Source organism: Salvelinus alpinus, chromosome 17 (assembly GCF_045679555.1).
Source record: "Salvelinus alpinus chromosome 17, SLU_Salpinus.1, whole genome shotgun sequence".
Lineage (NCBI taxonomy): Eukaryota > Metazoa > Chordata > Actinopteri > Salmoniformes > Salmonidae > Salvelinus > Salvelinus alpinus.
In genome coordinates, this window is record NC_092102.1 from 52,116,696 (window position 1) to 52,138,431 (window position 21,736).

Here is a 21,736-nt window from a genome sequence, read left to right on the forward strand (position 1 = left end):
TGAAGAGGTAGAGAGGAAGAGGAGACACTAACTCACTGAAAGTCTGACTCGCTCTCCAGACTCAGAGACTAGAGGAAGAGGAAGACACTAACTCACTGAAAGTCTGACTCGCTCTCCAGACTCAGAGACTAGAGGAAGAGGAAGACACTAACTCACTGAAAGTCTGACTCGCTCTCCAGACTCAGAGACTAGAGGAAGAGGAAGACACTAACTCACTGAAAGTCTGACTCGCTCTCCAGACTCAGAGACTAGAGGAAGAGGAAGACACTAACTCACTGAAAGTCTGACTCGCTCTCCAGACTCAGAGACTAGAGGAAGAGGAAGACACTAACTCACTGAAAGTCTGACTCGCTCTCCAGACTCAGAGACTAGAGGAAGAGGAAGACACTAACTCACTGAAAGTCTGACTCGCTCTCCAGACTCAGAGACTAGAGGAAGAGGAAGACACTAACTCACTGAAAGTCTGACTCGCTCTCCAGACTCAGAGACTAGAGGAAGAGGAAGACACTAACTCACTGAAAGTCTGACTCGCTCTCCAGACTCAGAGACTAGAGGAAGAGGAAGACACTAACTCACTGAAAGTCTGACTCGCTCTCCAGACTCAGAGACTAGAGGAAGAGGAAGACACTAACTCACTGAAAGTCTGACTCGCTCTCCAGACTCAGAGACTAGAGGAAGACACTAACTCACTGAAAGTCTGACTCGCTCTCCAGACTCAGAGACTAGAGGAAGAGGAAGACACTAACTCACTGAAAGTCTGACTCGCTCTCCAGACTCAGAGACTAGAGGAAGAGGAAGACACTAACTCACTGAAAGTCTGACTCGCTCTCCAGACTCAGAGACTAGAGGAAGAGGAAGACACTAACTCACTGAAAGTCTGACTCGCTCTCCAGACTCAGAGACTAGAGGAAGAGGAAGACACTAACTCACTGAAAGTCTGACTCGCTCTCCAGACTCAGAGACTAGAGGAAGAGGAAGACACTAACTCACTGAAAGTCTGACTCGCTCTCCAGACTCAGAGACTAGAGGAAGAGGAAGACACTAACTCACTGAAAGTCTGACTCGCTCTCCAGACTCAGAGACTAGAGGAAGAGGAAGACACTAACTCACTGAAAGTCTGACTCGCTCTCCAGACTCAGAGACTAGAGGAAGAGGAAGACACTAACTCACTGAAAGTCTGACTCGCTCTCCAGACTCAGAGACTAGAGGAAGAGGAAGACACTAACTCACTGAAAGTCTGACTCGCTCTCCAGACTCAGAGACTAGAGGAAGAGGAAGACACTAACTCACTGAAAGTCTGACTCGCTCTCCAGACTCAGAGACTAGAGGAAGAGGAAGACACTAACTCACTGAAAGTCTGACTCGCTCTCCAGACTCAGAGACTAGAGGAAGACACTAACTCACTGAAAGTCTGACTCGCTCTCCAGACTCAGAGACTAGAGGAAGAGGAAGACACTAACTCACTGAAAGTCTGACTCGCTCTCCAGACTCAGAGACTAGAGGAAGAGGAAGACACTAACTCACTGAAAGTCTGACTCGCTCTCCAGACTCAGAGACTAGAGGAAGAGGAAGACACTAACTCACTGAAAGTCTGACTCGCTCTCCAGACTCAGAGACTAGAGGAAGAGGAAGACACTAACTCACTGAAAGTCTGACTCGCTCTCCAGACTCAGAGACTAGAGGAAGAGGAAGACACTAACTCACTGAAAGTCTGACTCGCTCTCCAGACTCAGAGACTAGAGGAAGAGGAAGACACACAAAATGATATTGAATAACAGTACAGAGGTTGTTACTTGACATGAGAAGAAGGAAAGAGTGATGGTGAGATGAGCGGTAGAGTGAGATGAGCGGTAGAGTGAGATGGTGAGATGAGCGGTAGAGTGAGATGAGCGGTAGAGTGAGATGGTGAGATGAGCGGTAGAGTGAGATGAGCGGTAGAGTGAGATGAGATGAGCGGTAGAGTGAGATGAGCGGTAGAGTGAGATGAGCGGTAGAGTGAGTTGAGCGGTAGAGTGAGATGAGCGGTAGAGTGAGATGGTGAGATGAGCGGTAGAGTGAGATGAGCGGTAGAGTGAGATGAGATGAGCGGTAGAGTGAGATGAGCAGTAGAGTGAGATGAGCGGTAGAGTGAGATGAGCGGTAGAGTGAGTTGAGTGGTAGAGTGAGATGAGCGGTAGAGTGAGTTGAGTGGTAGAGTGAGATGAGCGGTAGAGTGAGATGAGTGGTAGAGTGAGATGAGCGGTAGAGTGAGATGAGTGGTAGAGTGAGATGAGTGGTAGAGTGAGATGAGCGGTAGAGTGAGATGAGCGGTAGAGTGAGATGAGCGGTAGAGTGAGATGAGCGGTAGAGTGAGATGAGTGGTAGAGTGAGATGAGTGGTAGAGTGAGATGAGCGGTAGAGTGAGATGAGCAGTAGAGTGAGATGAGCGGTAGAGTGAGATGAGCGGTAGAGTGAGATGGTGAGATGAGCGGTAGAGTGAGATGAGCGGTAGAGTGAGATGAGCGGTAGAGTGAGATGAGCGGTAGAGTGAGATGGTGAGATGAGCGGTAGAGTGAGATGAGCGGTAGAGTGAGATGAGATGAGCGCTAGAGTGAGATGAGTGGTAGAGTGAGATGAGCAGTAGAGTGAGATGAGCGGTAGAGTGAGTTGAGTGGTAGAGTGAGATGAGCGGTAGAGTGAGTTGAGTGGTAGAGTGAGATGAGCGGTAGAGTGAGATGGTGAGATGAGCGGTAGAGTGAGTTGAGCGGTAGAGTGAGATGAGCGGTAGAGTGAGTTGAGCGGTAGAGTGAGATGAGCGGTAGAGTGAGATGAGCGGTAGAGTGAGATGAGCGGTAGAGTGAGATGGTGAGATGAGCGGTAGAGTGAGTTGAGCGGTAGAGTGAGATGAGCGGTAGAGTGAGTTGAGCGGTAGAGTGAGATGAGCGGTAGAGTGAGATGAGCGGTAGAGTGAGATGAGCGGTAGAGTGAGATGGTGAGATGAGCGGTAGAGTGAGATGAGCGGTAGAGTGAGATGAGCGGTAGAGTGAGATGAGCGGTAGAGTGAGATGGTGAGATGAGCGGTAGAGTGAGATGAGCGGTAGAGTGAGTTGAGCGGTAGAGTGAGATGAGCGGTAGAGTGAGATGAGCGGTAGAGTGAGATGAGCGGTAGAGTGAGATGGTGAGATGAGCGGTAGAGTGAGATGAGCGGTAGAGTGAGATGAGCGGTAGAGTGAGATGAGCGGTAGAGTGAGATGAGCGGTAGAGTGAGATGAGATGAGCGGTAGAGTGAGATGAGTGGTAGAGTGAGATGAGCAGTAGAGTGAGATGAGCGGTAGAGTGAGATGAGCGGTAGAGTGAGATGAGCGGTAGAGTGAGTTGAGTGGTAGAGTGAGATGAGCGGTAGAGTGAGATGAGCGGTAGAGTGAGATGAGCGGTAGAGTGAGATGGTGAGATGAGCGGTAGAGTGAGATGAGCGGTAGAGTGAGATGAGCGGTAGAGTGAGATGAGCGGTAGAGTGAGATGGTGAGATGAGCGGTAGAGTGAGATGAGCGGTAGAGTGAGTTGAGCGGTAGAGTGAGATGAGATGAGCGGTAGAGTGAGATGAGTGGTAGAGTGAGATGAGCGGTAGAGTGAGATGAGTGGTATAGTGAGATGAGCGGTAGAGTGAGATAAGCGGTAGAGTGAGATGGTGAGATGAGCGGTAGAGTGAGATGAGCGGTAGAGTGAGATGAGTGGTAGAGTGAGATGAGCAGTAGAGTGAGATGAGCGGTAGAGTGAGATGAGCGGTAGAGTGAGTTGAGTGGTAGAGTGAGATGAGTGGTAGAGTGAGATGAGCGGTAGAGTGAGATGAGCGGTAGAGTGAGATGGTGAGATGAGCGGTAGAGTGAGATGAGCGGTAGAGTGAGATGAGCGGTAGAGTGAGATGAGCGGTAGAGTGAGATGGTGAGATGAGCGGTAGAGTGAGATGAGCGGTAGAGTGAGATGAGATGAGCGCTAGAGTGAGATGAGTGGTAGAGTGAGATGAGCAGTAGAGTGAGATGAGCGGTAGAGTGAGGTGAGTGGTAGAGTGAGATGAGCGGTAGAGTGAGTTGAGTGGTAGAGTGAGATGAGCGGTAGAGTGAGATGGTGAGATGAGCGGTAGAGTGAGTTGAGCGGTAGAGTGAGATGAGCGGTAGAGTGAGTTGAGCGGTAGAGTGAGATGAGCGGTAGAGTGAGATGAGCGGTAGAGTGAGATGAGCGGTAGAGTGAGATGGTGAGATGAGCGGTAGAGTGAGTTGAGCGGTAGAGTGAGATGAGCGGTAGAGTGAGTTGAGCGGTAGAGTGAGATGAGCGGTAGAGTGAGATGAGCGGTAGAGTGAGATGAGCGGTAGAGTGAGATGGTGAGATGAGCGGTAGAGTGAGATGAGCGGTAGAGTGAGATGAGCGGTAGAGTGAGATGAGCGGTAGAGTGAGATGGTGAGATGAGCGGTAGAGTGAGATGAGCGGTAGAGTGAGTTGAGCGGTAGAGTGAGATGAGCGGTAGAGTGAGATGAGCGGTAGAGTGAGATGAGCGGTAGAGTGAGATGGTGAGATGAGCGGTAGAGTGAGATGAGCGGTAGAGTGAGATGAGCGGTAGAGTGAGATGAGCGGTAGAGTGAGATGAGCGGTAGAGTGAGATGAGATGAGCGGTAGAGTGAGATGAGTGGTAGAGTGAGATGAGCAGTAGAGTGAGATGAGCGGTAGAGTGAGATGAGCGGTAGAGTGAGATGAGCGGTAGAGTGAGTTGAGTGGTAGAGTGAGATGAGCGGTAGAGTGAGATGAGCGGTAGAGTGAGATGAGCGGTAGAGTGAGATGGTGAGATGAGCGGTAGAGTGAGATGAGCGGTAGAGTGAGATGAGCGGTAGAGTGAGATGAGCGGTAGAGTGAGATGGTGAGATGAGCGGTAGAGTGAGATGAGCGGTAGAGTGAGATGAGATGAGCGGTAGAGTGAGATGAGTGGTAGAGTGAGATGAGCGGTAGAGTGAGATGAGTGGTATAGTGAGATGAGCGGTAGAGTGAGATAAGCGGTAGAGTGAGATGGTGAGATGAGCGGTAGAGTGAGATGAGCGGTAGAGTGAGATGAGTGGTAGAGTGAGATGAGCAGTAGAGTGAGATGAGCGGTAGAGTGAGATGAGCGGTAGAGTGAGTTGAGTGGTAGAGTGAGATGAGTGGTAGAGTGAGTTGAGTGGTAGAGTGAGATGAGCGGTAGAGTGAGATGAGTGGTAGAGTGAGATGGTGAGATGAGCGGTAGAGTGAGATGAGATGAGCGGTAGAGTGAGATGAGTGGTAGAGTGAGATGAGCAGTAGAGTGAGATGAGCAGTAGAGTGAGTTGAGTGGTAGAGTGAGATGAGCGGTAGAGTGAGTTGAGTGGTAGAGTGAGATGAGCGGTAGAGTGAGATGAGTGGTAGAGTGAGATGAGCGGTAGAGTGAGATAAGCGGTAGAGTGAGATGGTGAGATGAGCGGTAGAGTGAGATGAGCGGTAGAGTGAGATGAGATGAGCGGTAGAGTGAGTTGAGTGGTAGAGTGAGATGAGCGGTAGAGTGAGTTGAGTGGTAGAGTGAGATGAGCGGTAGAGTGAGATGAGTGGTAGAGTGAGTTGAGCGGTAGAGTGAGATGAGCGGTAGAGTGAGATGAGCGGTAGAGTGAGATGAGCGGTAGAGTGAGATGAGTGGTAGAGTGAGATGAGCGGTAGAGTGAGATGAGCGGTAGAGTGAGATGAGCGGTAGAGTGAGATGAGCAGTAGAGTGAGATGAGCGGTAGAGTGAGATGAGCGGTAGAGTGAGATGAGCGGTAGAGTGAGATGGTGAGATGAGCGGTAGAGTGAGATGAGCGGTAGAGTGAGATGGTGAGATGAGCGGTAGAGTGAGATGAGCGGTAGAGTGAGATGAGCGGTAGAGTGAGATGAGCGGTAGAGTGAGATGAGATGAGCGGTAGAGTGAGATGAGTGGGAGTGAGATGGTGAGATGAGCGGTAGAGTGAGATGAGCGGTAGAGTGAGATGAGCGGTAGAGTGAGATGAGCGGTAGAGTGAGATGAGCGGTAGAGTGAGTTGAGTGGTAGAGTGAGATGAGCGGTAGAGTGAGTTGAGTGGTAGAGTGAGATGAGCGGTAGAGTGAGATGAGATGAGCGGTAGAGTGAGATGAGTGGTAGAGTGAGATGAGCAGTAGAGTGAGATGAGCGGTAGAGTGAGATGAGCGGTAGAGTGAGATGAGCGGTAGAGTGAGATGAGCGGTAGAGTGAGATGAGTGGTAGAGTGAGATGAGCGGTAGAGTGAGATGAGCGGTAGAGTGAGATGAGCGGTAGAGTGAGATGAGCAGTAGAGTGAGATGAGCGGTAGAGTGAGATGAGCGGTAGAGTGAGATGGTGAGATGAGCGGTAGAGTGAGATGAGCGGTAGAGTGAGATGAGCGGTAGAGTGAGATGAGCGGTAGAGTGAGATGGTGAGATGAGCGGTAGAGTGAGATGAGCGGTAGAGTGAGATGAGATGAGCGGTAGAGTGAGATGAGCGGTAGAGTGAGATGAGCGGTAGAGTGAGATGAGCGGTAGAGTGAGATGAGCGGTAGAGTGAGATGGTGAGATGAGCGGTAGAGTGAGATGAGCGGTAGAGTGAGATGAGCGGTAGAGTGAGATGAGCGGTAGAGTGAGATGGTGAGATGAGCGGTAGAGTGAGATGAGTGGTAGAGTGAGATGGTGAGATGAGCGGTAGAGTGAGATGAGCGGTAGAGTGAGATGAGATGAGCGGTAGAGTGAGATGAGTGGTAGAGTGAGATGAGCAGTAGAGTGAGATGAGCGGTAGAGTGAGATGAGCGGTAGAGTGAGATGAGCGGTAGAGTGAGATGAGCGGTAGAGTGAGTTGAGCGGTAGAGTGAGATGAGTGGTAGAGTGAGATGAGCAGTAGAGTGAGATGAGCGGTAGAGTGAGTTGAGTGGTAGAGTGAGATGAGCGGTAGAGTGAGTTGAGTGTTAGAGTGAGTTGAGCGGTAGAGTGAGATGAGCGGTAGAGTGAGATGAGCGGTAGAGTGAGATGAGCGGTAGAGTGAGATGAGCGGTAGAGTGAGATGAGCGGTAGAGTGAGATGAGCGGTAGAGTGAGTTGAGCGGTAGAGGGAGTTGAGCGGTAGAGTGAGATGAGCGGTAGAGTGAGATGAGCGGTAGAGTGAGATGAGCGGTAGAGTGAGATGAGCGGTAGAGTGAGTTGAGCGGTAGAGCGAGTTGAGCGGTAGAGCGAGTTGAGCGGTAGAGTGAGATGAGCGGTAGAGTGAGATGAGCGGTAGAGTGAGATGAGCGGTAGAGTGAGATGAGCGGTAGAGTGAGATGAGCGGTAGAGTGAGTTGAGCGGTAGAGTGAGATGAGCGGTAGAGTGAGATGAGCGGTAGAGTGAGTTGAGCGGTAGAGTGAGATGAGCGGTAGAGTGAGATGAGCGGTAGAGTGAGATGAGCGGTAGAGTGAGATGAGCGGTAGAGTGAGATGAGCGGTAGAGTGAGATGAGCGGTAGAGTGAGTTGAGCGGTAGAGTGAGATGAGCGGTAGAGTGAGATGGTGAGATGAGCGGTAGAGTGAGTTGAGTGGTAGAGTGAGATGAGCGGTAGAGTGAGATGAGCGGTAGAGTGAGATGAGCGGTAGAGTGAGTTGAGCGGTAGAGTGAGATGAGCGGTAGAGTGAGATGAGCGGTAGAGTGAGATGAGTGGTAGAGTGAGATGAGTGGTAGAGTGAGATGAGCGGTAGAGTGAGATGAGCGGTAGAGTGAGATGAGCGGTAGAGTGAGATGAGCGGTAGAGTGAGATGAGCGGTAGAGTGAGATGAGCGGTAGAGTGAGATGAGCGGTAGAGTGAGATGAGCGGTAGAGTGAGTTGAGCGGTAGAGTGAGATGAGCGGTAGAGTGAGATGGTGAGATGAGCGGTAGAGTGAGTTGAGTGGTAGAGTGAGATGAGCGGTAGAGTGAGATGAGCGGTAGAGTGAGATGAGCGGTAGAGTGAGATGAGCGGTAGAGTGTGAGATGAGCGGTAGAGTGAGATGAGCGGTAGAGTGAGATGAGCGGTAGAGTGAGATGAGCGGTAGAGTGAGATGAGTGGTAGAGTGAGATGAGCGGTAGAGTGAGATGAGCAGTAGAGTGAGATGAGCAGTAGAGTGAGTTGAGCTGCTGAAGAGGAGGTGGGCTGCTGTGTCTTTGTGTGGCCTGTACGTACGTGTGACCTCATGGTACAGTGAGCTCCAAAAAGTATTGGGACAGTGACACATTTTTTTGTTTTGTTTTTGGGGCTCTGTACTCCAGCAGGTTTTTGAAATGATACAATGACTATGAGGTTAAAGTGCAGACTGTCAGCTTTAATTGGAGGGTATTTTCTCAGTCATATCGGGTGAACCGTTTAGAAATTACAGCAGTTTTTGTATGTAGTCCCCAACATTTTAAGAGTATTGGGACAAATTCCCTTATGTGTATTAAAGTTGAGTATTTGGTCCTATATTCCTAGCATGCAATGACTACATCAAGCATGTGACTTTACTAACTTGTTGGATGCATTTGCTGTTTGTTTGTTTTGGTTGTGTTTCAGATTATTTTGTGCCCGATAGAAATTAATGGTAAATAATGTATTGTGTCATTTTGGAGTCACTTGTAAATAAGAATACAATATGTTTCTAAACACTTCTACATTAATGTGGATGATACCATGATTACGGATAATCCTGAATGAATCGTGAATAACGATGAGTGACAAAGTTACAGACGCACAAATATCGTACCCCCAACTCATGCTAACCTCACCATATTTTATGCCTCGGTAACATTCTTACTCATCATTATTCAGGATTAATTCAGGATTATCCGTAATCATCCACATGAATGTAATAGGGTTTGGAAACATTGCACTTTGACCTCATAGTGACTGTATGATTTCAAATACAAAGTGCTGGAGGTCTATAAGTGTTACGTCATAAACACTCCCCAATCACTCGGGACAACAACAGGTGAAATGTCTTGTAGTCCTATCAAATATTTGTCAAGGATTTTCTTTGAATACAGTATATTTGGTACAGTGGAATGAGCCAACCACTCCAGTATAGAATATTTAAATATTTTGGGGCTTTCTGTCCCAACCATTCCAGTATAGAATATTAAAATATCTTAGGGCTTTCTGTCCCAACCATTCCAGTATAGAATATTAAAATATCTTAGGGCTTTCTGTCCCAACCATTCCAGTATAGAATATAGAAATATTTTGGGGCTTTCTGTCCCAACCATTCCAGTATAGAATATTAAAATATCTTAGGGCTTTCTGTCCCAACCATTCCAGTATAGAATATTAAAATATCTTAGGGCTTTCTGTCCCAACCATTCCAGTATAGAATATTAAAATATCTTAGGGCTTTCTGTCCCAACCATTCCAGTATAGAATATTAAAATATCTTAGGGCTTTCTGTCCCAACCATTCCAGTATAGAATATTAAAATATCTTAGGGCTTTCTGTCCCAACCATTCCAGTATAGAATATTAAAATATCTTAGGGCTTTCTGTCCCAACCATTCCAGTATAGAATATTAAAATATCTTAGGGCTTTCTGTCCCAACCATTCCAGTATAGAATATTAAAATATCTTAGGGCTTTCTGTCCCAACCATTCCAGTATAGAATATTAAAATATCTTAGGGCTTTCTGTCCCAAACATTCCAGTATAGAATATTAAAATATCTTAGGGCTTTCTGTCCCAACCATTCCAGTATAGAATATTAAAATATCTTAGGGCTTTCTGTCCCAACCATTCCAGTATAGAATATAGAAATATCTTGGGTCTTTCTGTCCCCCACAGCAATATAAAAGCTTTCTATCCATGACCATTAGAAACAATATTTTATGTAAGTGTTTATATTCTTATATTAATGAATTGGACACTTCAATAATGTATTTAACATGTACAGTACCATTTGTCATTTGGATAAGAATATTAGGTTTACACACCCACGATGAGTATAAGGTTTGCACACCCACGATTAGCATTAGGTCTACACACCCACGATTAGCATTAGGTTTACACACCCACGATTAGCATCAGGTTTACACACCCACGATTAGCATTAGGTTTACACACCCACGATTAGCATTAGGTTTACACACCCACGATTAGCATCAGGTTTACACACCCACGATTAGCATCAGGTTTACACACCCACGATTAGCATTAGGTTTACACACCCACGATTAGCATTAGGTTTACACACCCACGATTAGCATCAGGTTTACACACCCACGATTAGCATTAGGTTTACACACCCACGATTAGCATTAGGTTTACACACCCACGATTAGCATTATGTTTACACACACACGATTAGCATCAGGTTTACACACCCACGATTAGCATCAGGTTTACACACCCACGATTAGCATCAGGTTTACACACCCACGATTAGCATTAGGTTTACACACCCACGATTAGCATTATGTTTACACACCCACGATTAGCATCAGGTTTACACACCCACGATTAGCATCAGGTTTACACACCCACGATTAGCATTAGGTTTACACACCCACGATTAGCATTAGGTTTACACACCCACGATTAGCATTAGGTTTACACACCCACGATTAGCATTATGTTTACACACACACGATTAGCATCAGGTTTACACACCCACGATTAGCATCAGGTTTACACACCCACGATTAGCATCAGGTTTACACACCCACGATTAGCATTAGGTTTACACACCCACGATTAGCATTATGTTTACACACCCACGATTAGCATTATGTTTACACACCCACGATTAGCATCAGGTTTACACACCCACGATTAGCATCAGGTTTACACACCCACGATTAGCATTAGGTTTACACACCCACGATTAGCATTAGGTTTACACACCCACGATTAGCATTAGGTTTACACACCCACGATTAGCATCAGGTTTACACACCCACGATTAGCATTAGGTTTACACACCCACAATTAGCATTAGGTTTACACACCCACGATTAGCATCAGGTTTACACACCCACGATTAGTATCAGGTTTACACACCCACGATTAGCATCAGGTTTACACACCCACGATTAGCATCAGGTTTACACACCCACGATTAGCATCAGGTTTACACACCCACGATTAGCATCAGGTTTACACACCCACGATTAGCATTAGGTTTAATGCTAATCGTAATCATCCACATGTAATCATGTAATCATCCACATGAATGTAATAGGGTTTGGAAACATTGCACTTTGACCTCATAGTGACTGTATGATTTCAAATACAAAGTGCTGGAGGTCTATAAGTGTTACGTCATAAACACTCCCCAATCACTCGGGACAACAACAGGTGAAATGTCTTGTAGTCCTATCAAATATTTGTCAAGGATTTTCTTTGAATACAGTATATTTGGTACAGTGGAATGAGCCAACCACTCCAGTATAGAATATTTAAATATTTTGGGGCTTTCTGTCCCAACCATTCCAGTATAGAATATTAAAATATCTTAGGGCTTTCTGTCCCAACCATTCCAGTATAGAATATTAAAATATCTTAGGGCTTTCTGTCCCAACCATTCCAGTATAGAATATAGAAATATTTTGGGGCTTTCTGTCCCAACCATTCCAGTATAGAATATTAAAATATCTTAGGGCTTTCTGTCCCAACCATTCCAGTATAGAATATTAAAATATCTTAGGGCTTTCTGTCCCAACCATTCCAGTATAGAATATTAAAATATCTTAGGGCTTTCTGTCCCAACCATTCCAGTATAGAATATTAAAATATCTTAGGGCTTTCTGTCCCAACCATTCCAGTATAGAATATTAAAATATCTTAGGGCTTTCTGTCCCAACCATTCCAGTATAGAATATTAAAATATCTTAGGGCTTTCTGTCCCAACCATTCCAGTATAGAATATTAAAATATCTTAGGGCTTTCTGTCCCAACCATTCCAGTATAGAATATTAAAATATCTTAGGGCTTTCTGTCCCAAACATTCCAGTATAGAATATTAAAATATCTTAGGGCTTTCTGTCCCAACCATTCCAGTATAGAATATTAAAATATCTTAGGGCTTTCTGTCCCAACCATTCCAGTATAGAATATAGAAATATCTTGGGTCTTTCTGTCCTCCACAGCAATATAAAAGCTTTCTATCCATGACCATTAGAAACAATATTTTATGTAAGTGTTTATATTCTTATATTAATGAATTGGACACTTCAATAATGTATTTAACATGTACAGTACCATTTGTCATTTGGATAAGAATATTAGGTTTACACACCCACGATGAGTATAAGGTTTGCACACCCACGATTAGCATTAGGTCTACACACCCACGATTAGCATTAGGTTTACACACCCACGATTAGCATCAGGTTTACACACCCACGATTAGCATTAGGTTTACACACCCACGATTAGCATTAGGTTTACACACCCACGATTAGCATCAGGTTTACACACCCACGATTAGCATCAGGTTTACACACCCACGATTAGCATTAGGTTTACACACCCACGATTAGCATTAGGTTTACACACCCACGATTAGCATCAGGTTTACACACCCACGATTAGCATTAGGTTTACACACCCACGATTAGCATTACGTTTACACACCCACGATTAGCATTATGTTTACACACACACGATTAGCATCAGGTTTACACACCCACGATTAGCATCAGGTTTACACACCCACGATTAGTATCAGGTTTACACACCCACGATTAGCATCAGGTTTACACACCCACGATTAGCATCAGGTTTACACACCCACGATTAGCATCAGGTTTACACACCCACGATTAGCATTAGGTTTACACACCCACGATTAGCATCTGGTTTACACACCCACGATTAGCATTAGGTTTAATGCTAATCGTAATCATCCACATGTAATCATGTAATCATCCACATGAATGTAATAGGGTTTGGAAACATTGCACTTTGACCTCATAGTGACTGTATGATTTCAAATACAAAGTGCTGGAGGTCTATAAGTGTTACGTCATAAACACTCCCCAATCACTCGGGACAACAACAGGTGAAATGTCTTGTAGTCCTATCAAATATTTGTCAAGGATTTTCTTTGAATACAGTATATTTGGTACAGTGGAATGAGCCAACCACTCCAGTATAGAATATTTAAATATTTTGGGGCTTTCTGTCCCAACCATTCCAGTATAGAATATTAAAATATCTTAGGGCTTTCTGTCCCAACCATTCCAGTATAGAATATTAAAATATCTTAGGGCTTTCTGTCCCAACCATTCCAGTATAGAATATAGAAATATTTTGGGGCTTTCTGTCCCAACCATTCCAGTATAGAATATTAAAATATCTTAGGGCTTTCTGTCCCAACCATTCCAGTATAGAATATTAAAATATCTTAGGGCTTTCTGTCCCAACCATTCCAGTATAGAATATTAAAATATCTTAGGGCTTTCTGTCCCAACCATTCCAGTATAGAATATTAAAATATCTTAGGGCTTTCTGTCCCAACCATTCCAGTATAGAATATTAAAATATCTTAGGGCTTTCTGTCCCAACCATTCCAGTATAGAATATTAAAATATCTTAGGGCTTTCTGTCCCAACCATTCCAGTATAGAATATTAAAATATCTTAGGGCTTTCTGTCCCAACCATTCCAGTATAGAATATTAAAATATCTTAGGGCTTTCTGTCCCAACCATTCCAGTATAGAATATTAAAATATCTTAGGGCTTTCTGTCCCAAACATTCCAGTATAGAATATTAAAATATCTTAGGGCTTTCTGTCCCAACCATTCCAGTATAGAATATTAAAATATCTTAGGGCTTTCTGTCCCAACCATTCCAGTATAGAATATAGAAATATCTTGGGTCTTTCTGTCCCCCACAGCAATATAAAAGCTTTCTATCCATGACCATTAGAAACAATATTTTATGTAAGTGTTTATATTCTTATATTAATGAATTGGACACTTCAATAATGTATTTAACATGTACAGTACCATTTGTCATTTGGATAAGAATATTAGGTTTACACACCCACGATGAGTATAAGGTTTGCACACCCACGATTAGCATTAGGTCTACACACCCACGATTAGCATTAGGTTTACACACCCACGATTAGCATTAGGTTTACACACCCACGATTAGCATTAGGTTTACACACCCACGATTAGCATTAGGTTTACACACCCACGATTAGCATCAGGTTTACACACCCACGATTAGCATTAGGTTTACACACCCACGATTAGCATTAGCTTTACACACCCACGATTAGCATTAGGTTTACACACCCACGATTAGCATTAGGTTTACACACCCACGATTAGCATTAGGTTTACACACCCACGATTAGCATTAGGTTTACACACCCACGATTAGCATCAGGTTTACACACCCACGATTAGCATTAGGTTTACACACCCACGATTAGCATTAGCTTTACACACCCACGATTAGCATTAGGTTTACACACCCACGATTAGCATTAGGTTTACACACCCACGATTAGCATCAGGTTTACACACCCACGATTAGCATTAGGTTTACACACCCACGATTAGCATTAGGTTTACACACCCACGATTAGCATTAGGTTTACACACCCACGATTAGCATTAGGTTTACACACCCACGATTAGCATCAGGTTTACACACCCACGATTAGCATCAGGTTTACACACCCACGATTAGCATCAGGTTTACACACCCACGATTAGCATTAGCTTTACACACCCACGATTAGCATTAGGTTTACACACCCACGATTAGCATTAGCTTTACACACCCACGATTAGCATTAGGTTTACACACCCACGATTAGCATCAGGTTTACACACCCACGATTAGCATCAGGTTTACACACCCACGATTAGCATCAGGTTTACACACCCACGATTAGTATTAGGTTTACACACCCACGATTAGCATTAGGTTTACACACCCACGATTAGCATTAGGTTTACACACCCACGATTAGCATTAGGTTTACACACCCACGATTAGCATTAGGTTTACACACCCACGATTAGCATTAGGTTTACACACCCACGATTAGCATCAGGTTTACACACCCACGATTAGCATCAGGTTTACACACCCACGATTAGCATCAGGTTTACACACCCACGATTAGCATTAGGTTTACACACCCACGATTAGCATTAGGTTTACACACCCACGATTAGTATTAGGTCTACACACCCACGATTAGCATTAGGTCTACACACCCACGATTAGCATTAGGTCTACACACCCACGATTAGCATTAGGTTTACACACCCACGATTAGCATTAGGTTTACACACCCACGATTAGCATTAGGTTTACACACCCACGATTAGCATTAGGTTTACACACCCACGATTAGCATTAGGTTTACACACCCACGATTAGCATTAGGTTTACACACCCACGATTGGCATCAGGTTTACACACCCACGATTAGCATTAGGTTTACACACCCACGATTAGCATTATGTTTACACACCCACGATTAGCATTAGGTTTACACACCCACGATTAGCATTAGGTTTACACACCCACGATTAGCATTAGGTTTACACACCCACGATTAGCATTAGGTTTACACACCCACGATTAGCATTAGGTTTACACACCCACGATTAGCATCAGGTTTACACACCCACGATTAGCATCAGGTTTACACACCCACGATTAGCATTAGGTTTACACACCCACGATTAGCATTAGGTTTACACACCCACGATTAGCATTAGGTTTACACACCCACGATTAGCATCAGGTTTACACACCCACGATTAGCATTAGGTTTACACACCCACGATTAGCATTAGGTTTACACACCCACGATTAGCATCAGGTTTACACACCCACGATTAGCATCAGGTTTACACACCCACGATTAGCATTAGGTTTACACACCCACGATTAGCATTAGGTTTACACACCCACGATTAGCATCAGGTTTACACACCCACGATTAGCATTAGGTTTACACACCCACGATTAGCATTAGGTTTACACACCCACGATTAGCATTATGTTTACACACACACGATTAGCATCAGGTTTACACACCCACGATTAGCATCAGGTTTACACACCCACGATTAGCATCAGGTTTACACACCCACGATTAGCATTAGGTTTACACACCCACGATTAGCATTATGTTTACACACCCACGATTAGCATCAGGTTTACACACCAACGATTAGCATCAGGTTTACACACCCACGATTAGCATTAGGTTTACACACCCACGATTAGCATTAGGTTTACACACCCACGATTAGCATTAGGTTTACACACCCACGATTAGCATTATGTTTACACACACACGATTAGCATCAGGTTTACACACCCACGATTAGCATCAGGTTTACACACCCACGATTAGCATCAGGTTTACACACCCACGATTAGCATTAGGTTTACACACCCACGATTAGCATTATGTTTACACACCCACGATTAGCATTATGTTTACACACCCACGATTAGCATCAGGTTTACACACCCACGATTAGCATCAGGTTTACACACCCACGATTAGCATCAGGTTTACACACCCACGATTAGCATCAGGTTTACACACAATTTAGTAATTGGCATGATAGAAAGCATTTATACCTATTTAGAATACGTGTACTGTAAAGTATATTAGTACTTGCAAAACAATTTTACCAGTGTAGCTCCCTCAATACTTTCAGGAATTATAATAAAACAATTGTTACAGTCATTGAGCATTTTATACATTCTTTTTTTTTCATTATCATTTACTGCCACGGGAAAATGATTTTTACAATTCACCCAAGATAAACCACAAATAGGAGAAAATATGTCCTACTGAAAATACTGGTATGCTTGTACTTGAACTAACACTTTCTGGTCACTGCATAAAACTGGTACACTTATAAATATATATTTTTGGATGAAGTAAAAAAAAAATATATATAAATATATTTAGGTGTTCCCAGGTCATCCATCTTGGACACATCAGCGTTCCCAGGTCATCTATCCTGTTAGACACATCAGCGTTCCCAGGTCATCTATCCTGTTAGACATATCAGCGTTCCCAGGTCATCTATCCTGTTAGACATATCAGCGTTCCCAGGTCATCTATCCTGTTAGACACATCAGCGTTCCCAGGTCATCTATCCTGTTAGACACATCAGCGTTCCCAGGTCATCTATCCTGTTAGACATATCAGCGTTCCCAGGTCATCTATCCTGTTAGACATATCAGCGTTCCCAGGTCATCTATCCTGTTAGACACATCAGCGTTCCCAGGTCATCTATCCTGTTAGACATATCAGCGTTCCCAGGTCATCTATCCTGTTAGACATATCAGCGTTCCCAGGTCATCTATCCTGTTAGACATATCAGCGTTCCCAGGTCATCTATCCTGTTAGACACATCAGCGTTCCCAGGTCATCTATCCTGTTAGACATATCAGCGTTCCCAGGTCATCTATCCTGTTAGACACATCAGCGTTCCCAGGTCATCTATCCTGTTAGACACATCAGCGTTCCCAGGTCATCTATCCTGTTAGACATATCAGCGTTCCCAGGTCATCTATCCTGTTAGACACATCAGCGTTCCCAGGTCATCTATCCTGTTAGACATATCAGCGTTCCCAGGTCATCTATCCTGTTAGACATATCAGCGTTCCCAGGTCATCCTCTTAGACATTGATTGTACTTGAGAGGAATGAATTTACATGGTTGAGGACAGAATTGTTGGGATTAAACTACAATGACAACGAAGATTACTACTGATGCTACTATTGTTGGTGTGGTGTAACAGCTACTAATGTCACTATTAACTATTGTTTTGGGCTGTTTGTACTACTGTTTGAAGATGTGACTGTTTATTTGGGCGAGCCATTGGAACTACAGTATTATGGACGTCTGGTTTGATCTAACAGTTACTAACTAGCCTGAGTCGCTGACAACTGCTCTCTAACATACAGTTGGTATTCATACGGATTTAAGATAAGTGGACTAACGATGTACACACCTTTGTATACAGGATCAGCACACACACTGGCTTTATCAAAAAAGATGTTGCACACAGTGCCTCTCCTCCAATCCTGCAACCCCCCAGCCTCCACTTCCTACTCCACCATGGCCCCTCCCCTTCTAACTCCCCCCCCCCCCCAGCCTCCACTTCCTACTCCACCATGGCCCCTCCCCTTCTAACTCCCCCCCCCCCCCCAGCCTCCACTTCCTACTCCACCATGGCCCCTCCTCTTCTAACTCCCCCACACCACCACTAAGGATTTACCGCTTTCTGATTGGCTGGCCCAGGGCTGACGGACAGAGACTCCGCCCGTGTTCTACGTCATGTAATTCCCAATGCTCTGCGTGTTGCTTCGACTGGTTCTTTCTCCGATGCTCCATCTTACAACCAGACTTAGCAGGGCCATTTCCATTCTCTCCTCGCTGTACGTTCATTCATCCGCCATATACCCTCTGCTCCCCGGATGTTGTCATGATCTGGGGGGGGGTCGTACGTAAGAGACAGGAAGGAGAAGTAGGTTGTCAGAAATGAAAATGTCTTCTTGACGTTATTGTGATCTCTGTTGCACGTGTCAGCACTTATTGAATGAAGCTGTATTATAAACATGAATGTACGTACAGTACTATCTTAATAACAATAACACATGTAGTCTGGAATGGACTGTATTACTATGTCTCTGTAACAACAAAGGGAACGGACAGAAATATAATGTTGTGTGTCTCGGGACGGAGGGGAGGGAGATAGTAATTGTAAAATTGTCAGTACATTAGTACATTACGTGTGCATCAGAGCAGGCATTATTTTGAAGATAAACATTTTATGGAATTTTAGAATTTTAGCTGTATATACATACTGTAGGTATTTTTGTTTAAATTAAAATGCAGCGATATGAAATATCGCTCTTATAATATAAAATATGTTCTTGCTGTTGGAAAGATTGTGTGTTTTTATTCAGGTCTGAAACTTAACCCTGGAATCTATTTTATGGGTGTGGAACAACTTAACCCTGTTTACAGTAGGGGCTCTAATCAATCTGGACCACTGAAGTTACCCTCTTTACAGTAGGAGCTCTAATCAACCTGGATCACTGAAGTTACCCTCTTTACAGTAGAGGCTCTAATCAACCTGGACCACTGAAGTTACCCTGTTTACAGTAGGAGCTCTAATCAACCTGGACCACTGAAGTTACCCTGTTTACAGTAGGAGCTCTAATCAACCTGGATCACTGAAGTTACCCTGTTTACAGTAGGGGCTCTAATCAACCTGGATCACTGAAGTTACCCTGTTTACAGTAGAGGCTCTAATCAACCTGGATCACTGAAGTTACCCTGTTTACAGTAGGGGCTCTAATCAACCTGGACCACTGAAGTTACCCTGTTTACAGTAGAGGCTCTAATCAACCTGGACCACTGAAGTTACCCTGTTTACAGTAGGGGATCTAATCAACCTGGACCACTGAAGTTACCCTGTTTACAGTAGGGACTCTAATCAACCTGGATCACTGAAGTTACCCTGTTTACAGTAGGGACTCTAATCAACCTGGATCACTGAAGGGTTGCAGATTGCGCCATAGAAATTTAAAGTTAATTTCCGATTGAGCCGACCTATGTAGCGTATTCCGTGAATACAGTCTACGCTCATGTGGGAACGCTGCCTTTAAATTACAATCATGCTGTAACGCTGAACTTCTGCCATACGGATTGAATAGAGCCATAGGTCAATTAATACCAACAAAAAAAACAATGTTATAAAATTAAATTCTAGTTCAGGTGTGTAATCTGTGTCTGTAAAACCGCTCCTTAACCCTACATTTGACTTAGCCTAACCTAAGCCTATAAGCCTAGCCTAATACATAAACCTACTCAAATGGGAAAATGGACAAGGTAGTTGGCAGCTTTTGAACGTATTTTGATGCTATACAAGGTTTAGGTTCCTGTTATAAACGATGGCATAATGCAACCTTATAATGATGGGTTATAGTTGGGTTATACAAATTGTGCTATGCTCTTGAGAAATGTATAAGTTAGAGTATTGAAAGGGTCCATCTGTGATTGCTTCATCAATGTTTTGGACTTTTTAATAATTTACACACTTGAAGAATATAACTTATAAATGCCTCATGAGTTTAGTCCAGTTGTCATACACCATCAGAACCCCATCAGAACCCCATCAGAACCGCATCAAAACTACATCAGAACCACATCAAAACCCCATCAGAACCATATCAGAACTCCATCAGAACCCCATCAGAACTACATCAGAACTCCATCAGAACCCCATCAGAACCACATCAGAACCCCACCAGAACCACATCAGAACCCCACCAGAACCACATCAGAACTCAAAATATGTACTTGTTCAACTCAATTGTTAATTTTAAACAAACATTGTTTAGCCTCTGAATATGGTTAAAATGAGCGTTTTCCTGTTTGCTTATGGCGGAATACAGCTCATTGAGTGAGGTTTAAGTGCCAGACTCGGTCTGTGGTGGTATGCAAACAGCTACGAAAAATACAGATGAAAACTCCTCTAGGTAGATAGTGTGGTCTACAGCTTATCATGAGATACTCTACCTCAGGTGAGAAAAACCTTGAGACTTCCTTAGATATCGTGCACCAGCTGTTGTTTAGATATATGCATAGGCCCCCGCCCCGTGTCTCTCCAGAGGCTGCTGTTCTGTCCTGTGGATCTGGGTCGGGTATCTGAAGTAGTATATCCCTCCCGTCTGACTCATTGAAGAAGAACTCCTCGTCCAATGTGAGGTGAGTAATCCCAGTTCTGATGTCCAGAAGCTCATTCCGGTCCTAAGAGATGGTAGCAGCAACATTATGTACAAAACAAGTTACGAGCAATGCGACAAAACTAACAAAATAGCACGGTTGATTAAGTGGATAAGGAATAACAGTACTTTATCACATTGTCCTAGGCTATATGGACATGAACAATAGGATGAATATTCACTTTCAGACTGATTTTCCCAATTATTAATATCAAATGAACATTTATAAGCATTATTCACATAGGATGTATAATAGAATGACATTTCTATCAAATTCAAAAATGATTGAAAAGAAAAGTGATTTGTTATCAGTTCATTAATCTAATTAATTAATAAATTCAACAATGAATGACAAATAATTGTAATCAAATTAAAATGTTGATGCATTATAATGAGTTCATTATCTGAATGCCTCTCTCTATAGCCGATAGAGCGTTAACAAAAATATTCATACAAATATGATTAGGCCTCTCAAAGACTTAGGCCTTGTAGAAAGAGGGCCAATCAAGTTAGGTCTGCCAAATTAATGTAGCATTAGATAAAATACATAAATCCAGCCATAGAGTATAACCTTTCATCATCAAAAAATGTGTTTTTTTATAACATGCACGAATTAGATCTATCTATCTACATCAATCTATATACAGCAAGCTGGACTAAATTCGAGCCCAGTAACTTTGCTCACCGCATCTTCCTTTGATAGTCTCGTCCTGCTGCCACGAAAAGCCCCGACCTGCTGATCTGCTCGAAGTGTGTCAGTTCCTCTGGCGATGCTGGACATGTTGGCTGTTCTCGGCGGCGCGTCATCTCTTCAAACGCATTCCGTCGTGGTGTTATCGGTTGGCCTACTACTATTACTGGTAGTACCGGTAAAATGTAAGTTATGAATCGCAAATCCCCATACAGCTGACAGACTTCGATTTCATCAATCATTTTGATTCCAATTTAGTTGTCCAAAATACTGTCAACTTGCACCTGCG

At 43.9% G+C, this 21,736-nt stretch overlaps 1 long non-coding RNA gene across 1 annotated transcript; it reads left to right on the forward strand.

The window, feature by feature from the left end:
• The first annotated feature begins 13,710 nt into the window (after positions 1 to 13,710).
• On the forward strand, positions 13,711 to 18,912 carry LOC139543156 (uncharacterized). Its single transcript, XR_011668616.1, has 2 exons — positions 13,711 to 17,035; positions 17,106 to 18,912. It is a non-coding gene; the product is annotated as an uncharacterized lncRNA (long non-coding RNA).
• The last annotated feature ends 2,824 nt before the right edge of the window (positions 18,913 to 21,736 follow it).